General features: G+C 35.7%; 1 pseudogene; it reads left to right on the plus strand.

Annotated features, from left to right (window-relative positions):
• Positions 1–14,366: 14,366 nt before the first annotated feature.
• LOC116535258 lies at positions 14,367–14,954 on the plus strand (annotated as a pseudogene).
• The last annotated feature ends 677 nt before the right edge of the window (positions 14,955–15,631 follow it).

Here is a 15,631-nt window from a genome sequence, read left to right on the forward strand (position 1 = left end):
AAAATATCTATTTGTTAAAGTATAAATATGTGTTTTATACATTTCTAAATGTATATCGTATTGTATAACTAAGAAATTACTTATTGATTAAAAAGAGTCATTCATTGTCCTGAGACCTGCTTAAATACATAGTAATTAAGTCAGAGTTCCAGAGAATGGATCTGGCATCTTTGTTGAGCCTTTTGGATTCTTTCTAAAGATTCCTAAGCCACTTTGGTATCATTTATTCATTCATCTGGCATTCATATATTTATCCAAAGACTAATAGAAACAGAAAAGTGTTTGAAGACCATTCGGTAAAATTCTCTTATATGGCAGATGAAAATTATGGTCCAAAAATAAAAATTGGCTTGCCCATGGTCAAAGAGCAGCTTAGTGAAAAACGGAATACTCTCACTGTAGAGATTTCAGATAACCATTATTGCAGTGGGCTGTTAGTTTGCTTCTAACATCTGTTCTTTCTTTTTCTATAGTAATAGAATTTTTGTCTTAGCACATGGCCACTCTGATTGAGATTAAATTTTCCAAACTCCCTAATAGTTAGGTATGATAATGTGAAGAAGCTCTGAACAACAGAGAGTATATAAAAATGTCATATCTTGTGGCTATTCCTAAGAACTTCCTGTAAGAAATGGCTGAAACACCTACTTTGCCCTTGTTCTTATAAGTCTTCCTTCTTCCTGTTGCCTGAAATACAACTGCTATCGTCTTAACCTATGAAGGCACAGAAAGACAGAGTATTGAACTGGAATAAAACTGAGTTCCTGACAGATCAAGCCAGGACTGCCTTCCCCTTGGACTTTTATATGGAATAAAAGGTCTATAGCATGTATATTACTGTTCCTTTGGGATTTTCCTGTTAATTGAAATTGAACTAATCCCCATGGATACAGATAACAAATACATATTTATTAAATTAAATTGGTCAAAGTTTTTGGTGCATGGGGCCATGTTCTTTCTATCATACTAGTGTGCTCTTTTTGCACACTATCTTCTAAAATAACAAAATCTAAAGTCTCCCGGTTATGTCATCTTTGTGTTTTGAACATGTTCTCTAGTTCTGTTATCAACATTGGTTATGAAAAGGATAAGATTATTTAATTTAAAAACAGGATGTAAACCAAGCTTCAAACTCATAAATAATTTCATTGTGGACATGGAAGGGACACTGATGATTTGTCGATAGGCTAAATTACTCTACATAAATCCAGAAAATTCAGCTGATAGTTGCTCAGATATTGTTTTCAATAAAGGTTACTCTAAGTGAAAATTCACTTTTGAGGTTGCAGCAGTTAGGTATATTATGTCTATCTCCAAGGATGTTATGAAGTTGGTAAATAGTTTCTTGTTAAGTGCCTTAAGCATTTAGGAGAAAAAAAATGCTCTGTAAATGTAAGGTCTTATTAGGATGACTACAAATTGAAACATTAAAAATGAATGCATATTAGCATATATCTTGGGCATTATTTAGCAAATCCAAGCTGAAAATTAGGAATCAATTGTATATAATATAAAGGCATCTATGTTTTACAATGAAAGATATAATAACAAGAAATATGAATGTACACAATCAAGTAGGAAGAAATAGCAACTTGAGAATGCAGCATTCACTCACAATTTTGGATTCTTGGTCTTGTGAAGTGTTTCCATGCAAAGCAGCTGTATGTTGTGTATGAGACATACATCCCACTGCGACATAGAAACTTGGAGAAGGCATAAATATGTTTTATTTCACTCTGGCCGGATCCTCTCAAGAAGGATTGAGCCGTTGTGAAGCAGTGAGAGCTCTGGGTTTTTTTCTTGTGAGTTTTGCTTAGAATCTACACTCAAAAGGGTTTGAAGCAGGTGTTGTGATAAGCAGCCTTGTGAATGTCAGTAAAGATCCCTTATAGAAGCAATGAGGTCCATTAGAAAAGTCAAGGTTGTGTTAAGTTGGCCTGAGCTTGTCAGGCAGGAAAGGGAGACTAACAGAAGAGGAAACAGGAATGACACAATGTTGCAGTTGACCAGTATTCCACCAATGCATATTGCTGCTGGGACGATGCCTCCCACTGCCTCCACTGGGTCTGATCCAGACACATTCAGCCTCCCCTTTTAAATACTAAATCTAATTAAACCCAGCAGACTTCTCATCTTTGCCAAGCTGTATACTGCTCCATATGCAGGTATTCTTTCAACCTATTACATCACATTATCCCCATCCTGCTGTGGCCCTCCATCCCCCCTGACTAACTTTTGCTTCCTTCTCCCAGAAATTATTTGTGCTCTTGATAATTGAACTGCTTTGCAAGTTTAACTCCTTAATTATGCATTTTCTTTATCTCTGTCTTAACTGAAAATCAGCTGTCTATTGAGTCCATCTGCATGTCCTACAGCATGATCTGCTGCCAGGATAGCAGGTGAAATCTGTATTTATTTCAATTTCCAATGTTATTTCCATCATCATGTAAAAATCTCATGTGTTCTACATACACCACATTCTATTCTTCTGTGTTGCTCTTATCTATGGATTCTGTGGGCTAAAGACTTGTGTACCTGGCCTTCTCCTTATTCCATATACTGTCACTAGCTACGGGATTCCACATCTATGTGTAAGATATATCCAATGCATAGATCTCTGTGTTTCTTACTTATCTGTAGCAACTTTCACATCCTCTACACTCTCTTGTCACAGTCAAATTATTGTCTTCAACCAGAACATCTCTACCTTTTATCCTCTTATAAAATAGAATCATATTCTCCACACAATAATTCCAACTATATTTCTAGTTTCTTTACTCATATGTTATTCTTTCACTTGCTCTTTAACTTTAGAAAAGCTTTCTGCCCTTCATTTTCATTTAATCTGAATTTATAGGCTTTGTCTTTCCAACTTAGACTTCATGGTCAATCACTCAAACAACTCTCCTACTGGATCCCAGAAATATTCACAGTTGCCTGAAGATTCTAGTGTTTCCTTTACCTTATTTTCTTTCTGTTTGTTATTTCCCCTGCTGGTACTCCTCCAAATTTTTTGCCTGGTTAATTCATACTCATCCTTCAAGACTCAATTGCATTCTAATGGCTGCTTTCCTAGACATTTTGTCTCCTTCCTTCTCCCCTATTCTGCAGAAAATCTCCTCCTTCTGTGCTCTTTTGGTACCCTGCTATTTCCATTCCAAAGTCCTTATCGCTCTTTATTAAATTCCATTTAGTGATCTGTCTGTCTCAATAGACTGCAAGATTCATGAGTTAAATATCTTGTCTGTCACAACTTTAACTATATTCTGAATACCTACTTCTGTTCTTGGCACAATTTCAGTACTCAGTAAATTCTTAATAAACCAATCCTCAAAATACCCACATCTTTCAAATGTTCATGCCTTTTTATTTTCCACTTAGCCTATATGACATTTTCCTCTATCCACTTCTTCAACTGACTAAACCTCAGCCCAGGTTATACCTCTTCCATGAAGTCTTTTCTGATCTCTCTACCTTTCTCTGGTCTCCCACAACAACCAATACATCATCATGTCATTTTTCATAAAATATTGTAGTCCAACTGTTGATGACAGACATTTGTTCTCCATAAAAGACAGTGAATTATAAAGAAGAAGGACTATAACTTATATGTATATATTTCCTCATGAACTAGAATGGGATCTAGCCCAGAAGGCCTCAATAAATGTTGATTTAAATGTATGCAAAATTATGTATATAGTATGCAGACATTTTCTGCACATTCCCAAATATTTGACTAGATTATTAAATATCTACATTTCTCTGTCTCTCCTGTTTCTATAAATGTTAACATTTCTGATTGCTTAATTTTTTGGCTCCTCACTTGACTTTGTTATCTTGCCTGTCCACCTGATTTCTGAAACATCCTCTCTCTACACTTTCACTCTTAACATGAAAGTCCCAAGCCCTTAAACTTGAATCCAGTTTGCAGTTAAATTTGCTTTTACTCAAATATCTGCAACAAATGCATTTATTTTGGTAAAGACAGCAATATGTAGAGATTAATGCCATAATTTTTTTTACATTAAAAAATATGTCTTAAAACCTGACACCTTTATGAGGCTCTCTCTTACACTAGTCTCAGTGGAAAGAACAGTGATCAAATTCTCTGATGCCAAGACCCCTGTGTTAGCTCTAATGGGGAAGAGTTTCAAATTCTGCCAAATTCATCAATGTTCCAAAAAAATCCCATCTGGGACCCAGATGGAAGGCATGAGACTATGATCAGAGTCCACAAGGGTTTTAGATATGGTATGTGTCAGCCTCCTTTGCTAGAGATCAGGGCTAGCACTGTCATGGCCTTCACATAGAGTTGACTAGAGAATTCTTGAGCAACAACTAATACCAGACTTTTCTTTAAAGGCGTAAGCTCTCAGGGGAATTGGCAGGATATTGTTAAAGATCTTATTTTAAATCTATCTGTTCTGTTTGATTCTGTCTTGAACCCTGCTTTCACAATGTTTGCTTTCGCTCCCTTCTGCCTCAGAGAACTTTCTTCAGTTGGGCTAGCTGTTGACTCCTCTGGCTTCTAACCTCAAGCTATCACCCCTTGTAGTTTCCCCCTTGGTCTTAACCATAATCTGCCAGTTCATCAGAGAGAGCAATAGCCAAAAAGACAACAGAATAGCTGTATCTCCATGAAATTCGCCAACACACAACACCAATAACAAATGCTGTAGTGAGCTACACAGAAGAAGGTAATGCAGAAGAAAATACAGGTTTGAAGTATCAGCAATTTGTAATAACTAAAAATGGATAAATTACTAGCAAGTACATAAAGCAAAAGAAAATCACCTAGTTTTTTAATTGTTAAATTATTTTTAATGGTACTTAACAATTTTTTAAAATAAAAGTGATTCTGATTGCTCATCATAATGATTGGTGAGGTTTTTCAGCATATGAATAGATGGTCATATCCAACCCTTAGTCTCACTCAGTAGGTCAGGGATAGAGCCTCAAATCAAGTGGTAATGTGAGACAATGTGGTGTAATACAAAGGTAATAGGGTTTGGAGTAAGACATTTCTGCCTTTAAACATCAGGTTGGTTACCTACTAGTTTCATGTGATCTTAGATAAGTCATTTGATCTCAATAAATTTTAGTTTTCCAGTCTGTAAAATTAGGCATCTTATTGCCTGTTTCAAAAAACAAAACCAAAAGAGTGGTTTAAATAAAATACAAGCATATTTCTTTCTCATATTAATTTCAGTGGCCTTCCAAGTCTTATGGATCCATATATGACCATAGAGTCTACAAATACTCTAAAATGCTATGCAAACCTACATGTGTGTGACTTATTTTCAATATATGCTCTACCATTTTCTAAATGCTTAATAAACATTAACTCATTTCATCTTCACAAAAACTCTGTTAAGTTTGTACCATTTTTTAACATGGTTCTATTGCAAATGACGTAACTGAATCACAGAGAGATGAAGCGACTCTTCCAAGGTCACAGTGTCCCGGCGGAACTAGGTTCCAAATTCAGGCAGTATGTCTTTAGAGTCTACATGATTAAATTATTGCTGTATGCTACTCCTACACTACTTGTGGCTTGAATCCAGAATTTTAATTGGATTTTTAAAGGTTTCCATGACATCAAATAGGGCTAAGAACTCAGTCTTAGGGGAAGGACACGTAGAAACTAGTAAGTGTACTAATGTGACACACGCTATAATAAAGATTTATGGCTGGTGCTATGTGAGAGAGTACTAATAAGACAATATTCAAGTATTAATGAATGAGTAGAAAAAGGGGAAAATACAAAGAGAATATTATTCTATCAACAATGAACACAAGTATCAAATTTTAGTCAGTTTCCAAGGATACTATTCTTGTGGTTTAGATTGCAGGATAGCAAAAACACAGTCATGTGATTTTATTTTCTAAATATAATTGACATTCCTAGTTAATTGATATTAACGCCACCGTGGTGTTAATATCATTTAGCATTGGAAGCATTGGAGTTGGGAGGTCTGTGGTATTAAAGACTGACTAAAATGAGCCACCAAGCTGTATGATCACCCATAATATGGTTTTAACCCTGGTACCAGGCCCAAAAACCTTCTACTACCCAGGGTCTTATCATAAATATTTCTCTTACAATTTAGGATTGTTCCTGCATCAGACATTTTGGGTTATTCTAGGCTTTTGTTGAGCTTGTATTCTACAATGTTGCTTTGCTTTTCTATTTTTCTTGTGTAAAACATTCTCAGATACAGGAATAAAGGGTACGCATCATGTAAGGATGTTGTTACTTTCTGTGAAGTTTACCCAAGAATCAGGATATGACTTAGATTGATGTTTTTCTTTTATCATTTGTGAACCTGTAGTCTTAATGGCTACATTTATACATTTAATGAACTGAAACCGCCCACATATTTTTGAATGTGTTAGCTTAGTAACACAACTGTGTTTTGGTAGTAAAATATATATACACATATATACAAAGGGAGAATATTCTTATTTCTAATAGATATCGAGAAATGAGGTGACATCAGTTTAACCTTGTAATTTTTCTTCACACTTTTTCATTCTTTTTACCTTTTGCAAAACCACAATTTCTTTGTGGTATGCAATTAAATAATTATTCACAACACAATTCAATAATTAACTCAGGTCTTGTTTGGTAAATATTTTCAAAGGTTATTTTATAAAGTACTGAGTTTAGTACGTTCCTAGATTTTGGAATTCTTCATCAAGTAGAAAATGTAGATTCAAAATTAATATAGTTATCATTTTTTGACATGACTCATTCATTCAAAAGGCATATCCTAAGCATGGATTGCATGGAGGGCAATATGGAGAATAGAGGAAAACCTCTAAGAGACTCTTACAATCTAGTTGTGCCGTCATGACACACCCACATGTGAAATAGTTCAAGACTAACCTATAGCATGTAATTAAATACAATCTTGGGTAAGAACCACAATGAGTGACTTGGGTTTTCATAGAGTGCAAAAAGTTTGAAGAAACAGTGAGTGAAAGAAGTAGAATTTGCTCTATCATTTAAAATTGGTAGAATGTGAATGCTAACAGAAAAGAGAGGAAATTATTCCAAGTGTGTGGGGTTGTGTAGGGGTGCACTGATGCCTTTTAGTTGGCCAACCTATGCATGCCCAAGCTAGACCTTGGGCATCTAATAAAAAATAGCTTCTAACACTTATATAATAATTACCTGCCAGACATTATCTAGGTAATTTACATGGCAAACTCATTGAATCCCAATGATCTAATCTAATCATTACACTGATAGATATAGAGACTAAGAACATGCCCAATTGACAACTAGAAAGCGTGGGAGCTGGGAGTCAAGTCCATATAGTCTATCTTGACAGTCTGTGCTCCTCTCTTAACTGCACCTCTGGCATTTCTCACACCTTTTGGTCTCAGCATCTTGGTTCACTGATAAAGATATCTGAATGTCCCAAGGACCTTTTATTGTTGTGAGTTATGCCCACCAATCATTTCCATCCAAAAAATGAAAATGAAATAAAAATGCTTATATATTAATTCAGAGAAATAGAGAACAGATTCAGGTTGCCAGGAGCTATGCTTAATTATTAATTCATTTACTTAACAAAAATACAGAAATTGAGAACAGATTCAGGCTGCTAGGAGCTATGGTAGAGGAAGGAAAATGGGTGTGGCTATGAAAGGTCTCTATCATTTTGATTCTGTATATTCCACATCTTGATTGAATCAATGTCAATATCCTGGCTGTGATATGGTCCTACAGTTTTGCCAGATGTTACCATCAAGGTAAATGAGATAAAGCATGTGTATGATCTTCCTGTCTTATTTCTTTCAACTCATTATATGTGAGTCTACAATAAATCATCTAAAAGTTTTAATTAAAATAGTTATAATAAAACCATTACATTTCACACATACAGAACATTTTTATGGAAATAATTATATTTTACAAAAATAAATTATTGAGAAAAGTGCTATGACTTCATATTATCACAAATCTCTTTAAGGCCTTGCTTAATAGATGGTTGGACCTTCATATCTGCTTCCACATTCAGCCTATTGCAATATCACGTCATGGAGCATTTGAAAAACATCATACTTGTTAAAGAAAAAGAATAAAAATGGCATGAAAGATTTCAGTGTTATGGAAAAGTTTTGATTTTGTGGACCCTCTAGAAAGATCTGAAGGACCACCAGTCATCTCTAGACCACACTTTGAAAACAGGAACCCTATACTATAATGTCTCCTGACATTAATGTTTGATGCTGACATAATATTAATTGTGCTAATATTTCTTCTTTAGCTTCAAGACAAGTATTGCTAAGTTACTCCCCAAGTCTCTGGTGAAGTGTTTGAATGCAGCATTTCTTTTATAGCCTGACAGATCTAAAACCACCCAAATGAACACATAGTAAGCAAAACAAACTGTTCGAACTCTTGCAATTTGCTTGCTCCCTCCCTGCTGAAGATTTCTGGCTACCTTACTTCAAAGGGAACACTGTGTGAGAAGAGCATCTGCAAGAAGAAGATAGCAAGATGAATATGGCAACTAAAGAAACTTCGACTTGAAATGTTTTTGCAAAATGCAAAGATACTTATGCACTGGGACATAGTGTCATTGGGAAGGGTAAAGTCATTCTCAGCAAACTGACACAAGAACACAGAATCAAACACCACGTGTTCTCACTCATAGGCACGTTTTGAACAGTGAGAACACATGGATACAGGGAGGGGAACATCACACACTGGGGTCTATTGGGGGAGGCAAGGGAGGGACAGCAGGGGGTGGGGAGGTTGGAGAGGGATAACATGGGGAGAAATGCCAGATGTAGGTGACAGGGGGATGGAGGCTGCAAACCACATTGCCATGTATGTGCCTATGCAACCATCCTGCATGATCTGTACATGTACCCCAGAACCTAAAGTACAATTAAAACAAACAAAAAACTGGAACGCTACAGTTGGCAATGATGTCAGAACACCTTAACCCATTTGTCTTTTCTTTTACCTTTTGCCTAACCTGCTCTTGTACCCTACCACTGGATAAAGTTAAAGAGAAACTCTGACATTTGAAATAGACTATAGATCTGAATCAATCACCACCTTTAGCTTTGCAGTACATTTAATCTCAAACTGTTCTTCAAATGCTCACCACTAAATTGAGGAATTTCTCTTTAACTATGGCTAATGTCAAAGCTAGGGAATTGGAAACTTTTAGTCAGAGTACAAACTGTCCCATGTCCCTTGTGTTTCTGCTTCTTCTTAATGGATTTCAGAGTGACATTCTTTCCTTTTTTCCAATCTGTCTGGCAGCCTGTATAACCCATAGTTTCTGGCCCATCAAAAGAAAAGGGATCAGAATCATCTGGTTCTGACCTCATCCTATGTCTCTGTCAGCACTTCATTTGTAATATATTCTTTGGGTTCAAAGTGAAATTCTAAGACAAAACTCATATGCTAGTCAGCATATGAGAACTTCACTTTAATATCTTTCAAGTGCTTCAGAATAGGTTCATCATGTTCCTGAACCACTGCAGACTTCGAAATTGGTCACTTTTTACATGAGCATATAATCCCAAGATCAGTGTTATACCTTACTGGAGAAACTATTGAAGATGATGATGATGATTATGATGAATAAGGTAAAGAAGCAGATGAGGAAGGGGAAGAAGAAGGAGATGAGGAAAATGATCCTGACTATGACCCGAAGAAGGATCAAAACCCAGCAGAGTGCAAGCAGCAGTGAAGCAGGATGTATGTGGCCTTGAGGAAAACCTGCACTGGTCTACTTTCTGCTTCCCTGGAAAGGATGAATTTACATCATTTGACAAGCCTATTTTCAAGGTATTTGTTGTTTGTTTGCTTGTTTTTGTTTTGTAGCCTAAAATAAAAATTTCAAATACACACAAAAAAAGCTAGGGAATTGACAATGTGTAATAAAATGTTATAAGAGACATCATGAATATAGTCGAATTAAAACAAAACTGGATCAAATGAATATTAAACATTCAGCAGAGCTAATTGGAAAAATTCAATCAATTAATAGCATAAGAAATTTGAAGACCAGAAGGAACAAAAAGACTCTGAAAGTTTAATTTTGTGGATCGAATTAAATTAAGATGGATCATAATTAATTTTTCCTTTGCAATTTATAACTCAAAGAATTTTCCAAATTTAGTTTATATCTCTGAAACAGGTATTCCTATAGTTTTCAATTTTCATTTAAACGAGTTTAATAATAGCTACTGTTAATGGAGGGCATAATATTTGTCAGGAACTTTAACACAAACGTTTTTACATTCTCTCTATTTTTCATAAAATTCCTGAAGAAAAAGTGTAGTAACTCCTATTTTATAGCTAGGAAAATTGAGGCTCAGAGCTATTAAGTGCCTTGACCAAGATCAGAATGTGAGAACGTAGAGGAAATAAGACTCAAGATTCAGGCCTGGATTGTTCATTTCCAAAGCCAAGGTATTGTGTTGCTTCCTCCTTATATTTGTGCATTTCAGATGACTTTGAATAGGGCTTTATACAATTTTATTAATGTATGCTACAATTCCTAGCCCTTCTTGATTTTAAAGGTATAAATCATTAGTTGCAAAATAATGTTATTAGGTCCTTTGATGCTTTATGATCTAAGATTTGACCTAGGTTTGTTTTAACTCCTTAACTTTTATCTGTGGGAGGTGCTTCAATTGCATTAATGAAGTATCAGGCACACAAATTTTATCAAAGAGTACTATCTATGGCAGAAACCCTTAAACATGCAAATAACAGCCATTCTCCCTAGTTTTCTAAGCCAAAATTCTGCCTAGCAATTAGTATGAAGTACATACTTCAAAGGAAAATACTTCCAGAGCTGTGGCAACATAATCGCCTACTAGGGCTGCCATAACAAAGTATTACAAACTGGGTAGATGGAATAACAGAAATCTACTCTCTTATAGTTTTGAAGGCTAGAAGTCTGAAACCAAGGGATGGATTGGGTCCTCTTTCCTATGACAGGCCCTAGGGAAAGATTGCTCTTTACCTCTTCATAGCTCTTGTGATTGCTGGTATTCCTTAACATTCCTTGACCTGCAGTGGTATCATTCTAGTCTTTGCCTTGGTTATTATATCTTCTTCTACCTGTGTGTCTCTGTGTTTTAATATGCCATTTTCCTCTGTGTGTGTCTGTGTCCCCACTTTCCTCTTCTAATAGACACCAGTCAGTTGATTAGGGCCCACCCTAATCCAGATGAACAAATTTTGGGGAAACACTAATCAAACCACTGTTGACAGCTCAGATAGAGGAGAGAAGGCCCTGAATAATTCATACAGCATTTGTTTCTTGGAAATTCTAGGAGTGGGCTCTAAGACGCTTGCTATCATTTCATAAATATCCTTGTTTGCAAAGAAAATTAGTTGTTGAGTAATCCCCATGTCAACTTTTGTCACATTAAGATAATCACCATTTCCGTATTCTTCATAGACACATGTCTTTATTTGAATAATTTGATTCTTGGTTCATAATTGTATCTCTCTCCACTGGAAACTAAGCTGTTTGAAGGACAAAAAGAATACCTGGCACATAGATACTCCATAAATGCTTGGTAAATGATTACATGGATGTTGAGATGAATTCTGGCTTTTAAAATGTGACTTTGATTAGAGTATTGGTCCATGCTGTTCATTCTACCTCCACTTATTAATTCACCAAATATTTTACTGATCATATGTTATTTACTAGGCACTGTATTTAACACTGAGGACACAACTGCAAGCAAAAGGATATTTATATTCCCATATAGCCTAGAATTTGCAGGTTTATGTTGATTGGTCATTGACACTCTAAAGAACTGCACATAAATAAAATATTTGCAGGGAAGCTACAATACATCTAGAATTATGGTTTGTATCATGGGTATGTATGTAATCCTGAGACTTAGTCCTTGTCCATCTACTGCTTAGAAACCACCTTTGAATACAAATCTAAATAAAAGAGCTAAATGATGTGAAATCATGCCTGTATTCAAAGTGACTAAAGAAAAATAGACATAGTCTTACTTTTTGGTGAAAATGGGACTGGAAGTTAATATTCTGCCTAGGCAGAGGGAAAAGAGATTGGCATTCCAATCCCAAATGCCCATCAATGATAGACTGGATAAAGTAAATGTGACACATATACACCATGGAATACTATGCAGCCATAAAAAAGGATGAGTTCCTGTCCTTTGCAGGGTCATGGATGAAACCAGAAACCATCATTCTCAGCAAACTGACACAAGAACAGAAAACCACACACTGCATGTTCTCACTCATAAGCGGGTGTTGCACATGGACACAGGGAGGAGAACATAACACACCAGAGCCTGTCAGGGGTGGGGGGCTAGATGAGGGATAGCAGGGGCTAGAGCGAAAGGGGAGGGGTAGCATTAGGACAAATACCTAATGTAGATGACAGGATGATGGATGCAGCAAACCACTATGGCATGTGTACACCTATGTTAACAAACCTGCACATTCTGCCCATGTACCCCAGAAATTAAAGTATAGTACATTCTAAAAAACGAGTATCTGAGAAAAAAATGGAGAAAAAACGAACAAAAATATACAATACAATCAATTATAAAGGTGACCAAAATTTTAATGTATATGCGACATCATCTTTCATGCAATGTCTCAGTATTTTTTCCAAACCTAAAGCCAGATTAATTCAAATTAACCCTCTTAAGAATATTTATCAGTTTATACTTCCTTCTGAAATTAATATTTGAATGGAAAATATATTAATAACAACTATCCTACTGAAGTTCACGATTCCACCACAAGGTGCTCAAATTTAGGCAAATTCTACAATTATAAGACACTACCAGGTGAGTATTTCAAAGTATAAACTACAGGTGAAATCTAAAAATAAATAATTAAAATATTTTATAAAAAAGACACAGTAAATATAAATTAATTAACTCAAAAGTACCTACTTAATAAAAGTACCTACATATTTTTTTAAAGTACCTACATAAATTAAACAAAACAAGAATGAATGACTTTTAATAGATTCAACTTCTGTCCTGATTTTACCATTTAACAGGAGCAAGATCTTAGATGGGTCATTTTGTTCAATGATGACTTGAAAATTTAAAATACCACCTTAGCTCCAAAGTGCAAAAAACACTTCATGGGTTTTTTTCTTATGAGCCAGAGGTGAGGGAAAATAAAATTTGAGAAATAAAATGATACAGCCCCTCACACATATTAAGACCCAGAACATGCCTAAATTTCTAATGATTTAAGTTAGAATCATCTTGCCCTGAAAGATACCCCTTTATATCTTATTCAACTCTTATTCCATAGCACTCTACCTTGGGTGGGGCAGGGAATCTCGTGACACTCTACCTAGACCACAGGATAAAAAACACAACCCGTCTTTTATGTAGTACCAATTGATTAATACCTGGGTACGCACAGAATTGATTTTAAAGTTGAATAAACAGTATTTCAATTAAAGGAAATAAAACTTAGAAATTACATGCTTAGTCAACACAAGTTTAATTACCTTATTTACCTAGTGCATTTCAAATTAATTCCTGTTGGTGATCAATAGAATACTTTCTATTTGGTGTAGAAACCAAATAAATTAGGCTAGTACCTTGACAGTACAAACAATGTTGGTGGTTGTAAAGAAAAAGTTTTATATACAAATTAGTTAAGTAAACCTTAAAATCTGTTTGTAGCAGTGGGCTGCATCTTTGAACTACCTGTGCTAGGATGTGAATGTTTAATCCTGCTGGCCCAAGCTCACTAGAGGGTTGCCACTCACTTTAAAGCCAAGACTAGCACCGTCACTGCTATGGAGAGTCACAGCCAAAAGCGTGAAACATGGACAAGCTCTTTTATAAGAATTTTAATAGCTTTTGTCTTAAATTTTCTTTCTTTCTAGCTGATACCACTAGCATTATAAATAAACAATATTGATTGTGAGGTAGCCACACAGTTTTAAAGATGCTCTTAATGAACACTATGGACAGTTAATGGTGTAGCTAGTTGATACAATTTAGCTTTTTTCTGTTTGATTGGAAGGAAAAATAATCAGCAAAATAACAGTATATCTTAAGCTTATTTAGAAGTCAGCATCCAAAGTAAAAGAATTATCTATTTTACTTGACATCACTGCCATCTTTTGATATTCACCTACTCTCTTCTCAAAGAACTTAATCTTTCCTTCCAGTGAAATGTTCTCCACCAAGTCTTAAAACCCAGTTCCAGCATAAGTCTCCCACAAACTCAATGTATTACTTCATTAACATACAGTTTCACTGGCAAGTCCTCAGTGAGGAACTCGTGTTCTATCCTAGTAGCCTTGATAAGTACTTATTTTATTATCTGCTCTGATGGTTTGTCATGATATTTGGAAAATTATAAGAAAGTAGAGATTTCCTTCTGGATGGCCCAGGAGGTGGGCCTGTCCAAAGACATTCAGCATTGGGAAGCTCTGAAGACTGAGGAAAGATATTTTATATCCCATATTCTGACTTTCTTTGCAGCATGCGATGGCATAGTTGATAAAAACTTGGCGGAGCAATGTGTCCAAGAAGTTGAGGCTACAGAAACCTGCTTCAATGGCTTCCAAATTGCTATGGAAAACATCTATTCTGACATGGATAATATCTTTACTGACACATGTTAAAGACAACAAAGAAAGAGAGTTTCTCTTCAATGCCATTGAAAGGATGCCTTGTGTCAAGAAGCAGGCAAATTGGGCCTTGTGTTGGATTGTGAACAAAGATGTTACCCACGGAGAACGTGTTGCAGCCTTTGCCACAGTAGAAGGCGCCTTCTCTTCCGGTTCTTTTGCATCGATATTCTGGTTCAAGAAACAATGACTGATGTCTGGCCTCACATTTTTAAATGAACTTATTAGCAGTTATGAGGGTTTAACCGTTTACCCTGTGACTTTGCTTGCCAGAGTGGCTGTGTTTTAATGTTATTCAGGTAATGCATTCGGGAGTAGAAAATATTTGGTCAATGACTTGGAGAATGTGAGAGTCTTAGCAATCTGAATATCTAGGGGAGGAAGAATGTTTTTAACAGAGGGAACAGCAAATGCTGTCTCTAAACAAAGGTTTGTTTGACTGGTCTTTTTGATAAATAGCAAGAAGACCATTGTGTCTTATGCTGAGTGGGGATAAAGTGGAAAGCTGTAAGGGATATGGACAATGAAAAATTAATGACAAAATTCTAAAAGCCCTAAAGGCAATTATAAAAATGGTGGTTATTTTATTGAGTTGGGTAGCTAGAAAAGAAATCTGAGCAGAAGAATGACATGAACATATGTATATTTGTAAAGGATCACCTAGCTAATGTGCTGAGAATAGACACTGGATAGAGTTAAGTACAGAAGCAGGGTGACATTAGAGATGCTATTACAATAATCCAAGAAAGAGAGGACAGTGTCTTGGTCTAGGCTGGTAAGAGTGGCCAGATGATAAGTCGCTATATTATGTACATGATTTGAAGCCAGAGGCAATATAATTAACTGATAGATTAGATGTGAGATACTAAAGAAAGAATGAAATTAAATATGAATGCCTCCCAGGATTTTGAACTGAATTATTAGAAGAATAGTATTGCAATTAGTTGTAATAGCCAAGTTGGGGGAAGGATCTTGTTGGA

The sequence above is a fragment of the Sapajus apella genome, unplaced genomic scaffold (assembly GCF_009761245.1).
Source record: "Sapajus apella isolate SASKATOON/1434 unplaced genomic scaffold, GSC_monkey_1.0 scaffold93, whole genome shotgun sequence".
NCBI lineage: Eukaryota > Metazoa > Chordata > Mammalia > Primates > Cebidae > Sapajus > Sapajus apella.